Raw genomic sequence first — 3,482 nt, 5'->3', positions numbered from 1 at the left:
TTCCGATCTCTCATCTTAATCTGCTTGGCTGCAATTTCCAGCTAGTGTTTCGTGCCCTGCCCTCTGCAGCAAGGAGAACTGTTGTTCTCCCTCTTCCTTATGGCAGCCTTCCAGATATTTGAAAACTACTCCCACGTCCCCACCTTAATCACTTTCCCTCCGAGCTAAACATGCCCAGCTCTCTCAGCGTCTCCTTGTCCAACCCCACGACATGGAAGACACCGAAATCCAGCGCTTCCAATGGGAAAACCGCAGCCAAAAGATGCAGTTGGCCCAATAAAAGAAATGGCCCACAAAAATCCTTACCTCTCACATCCCAGCTCCTTTATTATGGCTGTCGCCTCCCCCTAGACCCTCTCCGACTTCTGCACGTCCTTCATCAAATGTGAAACCCGAAACCGCACACAGGAGTCTAGTGCGGCCTAACGAGCGCTGAGCAGAGAGATGCTATCACTTCCTATGTCTTATGGCCAATTCTCCTGTGGTTGCAGCCCAAATCTACATTTCCTTTTTTTTGCTGCGGTGCCATATAGCTGACTCATGTGGGAGCCTGTGATGCGTAAACCCCCCCAGACTTCCCTTGCCAGTCCTCCCATGCAGCCAGTTGTCTCCCACTCTGTGTGCATGCTTCCCACGGTGCAGCACCTTGCACCGGTCCAGTCTGATGAAGACCCCGTCTAACAGGTCTCACGCCTGAAGCAGCCACCGTGCGGCTTTCAGCTCGTGCTGTGCGTAGGAAGAGATCAGGGACTGGAGCAGACCACTGCAATGCTGCCCGGCAAGACCAGCTTTCACGCCACCTGCATCACAAAGCTGCACCAGGTGTGGACATAATACAGAACAATTATGCCGAGTAACTTACTCCAGAGTTTACTCTATATTGCACATAGAGATAACAATATCACCTTGGACTAGAGATCGGCAGAGTATTGGCCTGCAACAGCCCGGGGGGCATGGGAGTGCCAGGCCACCAGGAAAAGCACCTTTTTACATCATCTTGGCCACCTCCCAGATATAGGCAGAGGAGGCTGTGGCTTCATATCACAAGCAGCAGTTTCCTTAAGGCTGTAATCCTTAGCACTGGATGCAAGGTGGCAGGAGGTATTGAGACCTGGCTCAATAAGCTGCTTATTAAATGAACATCGTACCGGTTGGTGAAAGGTGCTGGATGGAGTCCACGGCTCCTGGGAAAGACAGCACGGCAGCAAGCAAGGGCAAAACATCTATCTGCAACGCACACAACATCCCTCCCAAGCCATCAACCGAGGCTCATGAATCGGCGGAGACGGCGGTTCTCAGCCGGCAGGACGGAGATGGTGCCATGGATCAAAAAAGTTAAGTTCTCCTGTGCTGAGAGCAATCTTTCAGCTCAGACTATCGTGGCTCATGCTTCCAGGCACAATCCTGCTGGCGGCTGGTCCGCCCCAGGGGTCATGGTCCGAGAGGTATTTGGGCAGGGAGCCCTGCCGGGCTGCCCTCCAAATCTCAGGGTCAGCCTCCTCCCAGAGGAAAAGGCCACTTAGCCCCAGGTCAGTCATGGACACTGTGATCCAGCTAACCTGGGGAAGAGAGTGCCAAGCTACATAAAATCACAGAGCAGCGGGGCTACGAGGTCACATCTAGCGCAACCCCCAAGATCAGCCCTACCCAAACCACCCCGACAAAGCCGTCATCTGAACTCTTTGTAAAACTACCATCGTCCTGACACAGCACAAGACATAGCACCTGAACCTGCCACAGATAAACCAGGGGGATCACAGCAGCCAACGTCCTGCTTCTGTAAAAGGTTGTTAATATGCACTCGAGATCCCAAGTAAAGACCATGCCCCGGCTATAGAGGAAGGCAAACCCCACTGCCCAGTCCAGGCCAATCTGATCAAGGGGAAATTCCCTCCTGACCCCAAATGTGGCATCGACCTGACCCCGAGCGGAGGGGCAAGACCCTCTAGCCAGGACCCTGTGGGGTGGTCCCAGCAGCAGCATCGGCGCAGCCCAGTCCCCATCCCCAGCCTGGGCTGCAGCAGCACCCAGCGTCTCTGGGGGAGGCTTAAAAACCCCCTGAAACATGGAGCAGAAATGGGGGGAGGGATCAACCAGCAAAGCCCAGAAGTCTGGGCAATCCCCATGGTAGATATGCCTAGATCACCCCCAGCCATGATTGCACACTATCCTCCCCATAGCCTTGCACTGGAGAGACCACCAGGAGCTGAAGGGAGGACAGTGCATCTAACCCCTCACTTGTGCAAAGGGGCGTGTTGTGAATCTAGCACTGACACCACTGAGCTCATCTCACACGGCAGCATAGAAATCATGGACAATGAGGGCTGGAAGGGACCTCAGGAGTCACATCTAGTCCAACCCTCCTGCTCCAAGCAGGACCAGCCCCGACTGCATCATCCCAGTCAAGGCTTTGTCTAGATGGGTCTTCAAAACCTCCAAGGATGGAGAGTCCACCACCTCTCTGGGGAGCCTGCTCCAGTGTTTTACTACTCTCCTAGTGAGAAATTTTTTTCCTAATTCTCCCTACCTCAACTTGCCTAGCTGCCACTTGAGCCCATTGCTTCTTGTCCTGTCACCTGCCCCCACTGAGAACAGCCCAGATCCGTCCTCTTTGCACCCCCACTGCAGGGAGGTGAAGGCTGCTATTCAATCCCCCTCGGTCTTCTCTTTTCCAAACTCAATCAGCCCATTTCCCTTAGCCTCTCCTCACCTATCAAATCCCCACTCCGCCTTCTCTTCTCCAGACAACATCAGCCCATTTCCCTCCTCCTCTCCTTACCAGTCATGCCCCCCAGACCCTCAACCACTTCTCTCCTTACCAGTCATGCCCCCCAGACCCTCATCCTCTTCCATCCCCCTCCGCTGGACTCTCTCCAATGTGTCCACATCCTTTCTGTAGTGGGGGCCACAGCTGGACACAGGACTCCAGATGTGGCCTCCTCAGTGCCAAACAGAGGGGAGGAATCACTGCCCTCCATCTGCTGGCACCACTCTGACCAATGCAACCCCTCAGCCCACCCCTGACCCGAGCTGCCTTCCAGTTGCTACCTCAGGGCAACGAATGAGTCTGTGAGCCGTGACCAAGCCCTAAGCAAGCCCGGCCCCACCTAACCCGCTCTGACGGGCAATGAGGCTGCTGGGCTGGGCACCCGTGCTTCCCGCCAAGGTGCCTACAGCTCAGCGCCAACAGCACAAAGGAGAATCGTCTCCTTTTCCTCCAGGTCCAGCTCACGGAGCTCATGAATGCCCCAATTGTTACCTGTCAGGTAAACCGATACCGCAGGATGTCAACAGCTCGGGGAGCAGCGCTGCCTCTGGCGATACGGCGCTCGCAGGGCTTATTGCTGTTATCCGTTTCCCTAAGCCCCAGGGAGAGTCTGCAGGAGGGAGGTATGCATGGGCAGCGGGCATGGGGTCAAAACCTGATCTGCTGCCCTTGGCACGGGACCGTTTTAACCATGACCTGACTAGCTGCAGCCCAA

General features: G+C 55.1%; 1 protein-coding gene across 4 annotated transcripts in view; it reads right to left on the bottom strand.

The window, feature by feature from the left end:
• The window catches only part of KCNE3 (potassium voltage-gated channel subfamily E regulatory subunit 3), a 21,125-nt gene that overhangs the window by 13,150 nt on the left and 4,493 nt on the right, over nucleotides 1–3,482 (bottom strand). For 3 of the 4 annotated variants that reach the window (XM_014525714.2, XM_025191867.1, XM_025191868.1), the window contains exon 1: nucleotides 307–466. The exons of the other annotated variant lie outside the window; for it this stretch is intronic. The gene's annotated coding sequence lies outside the window, so the exon portion shown is untranslated. Of the gene's footprint in view, nucleotides 1–306; nucleotides 467–3,482 lie in introns of those variants that run through there. 4 annotated transcript variants of the gene reach the window in all.

The sequence above is a fragment of the Alligator sinensis genome, unplaced genomic scaffold (genome assembly GCF_000455745.1).
Source record: "Alligator sinensis unplaced genomic scaffold, ASM45574v1 scaffold1931_1, whole genome shotgun sequence".
Taxonomy (NCBI): domain Eukaryota; kingdom Metazoa; phylum Chordata; order Crocodylia; family Alligatoridae; genus Alligator; species Alligator sinensis.
This window is presented reverse-complemented; position numbering and strand designations above follow the sequence as displayed.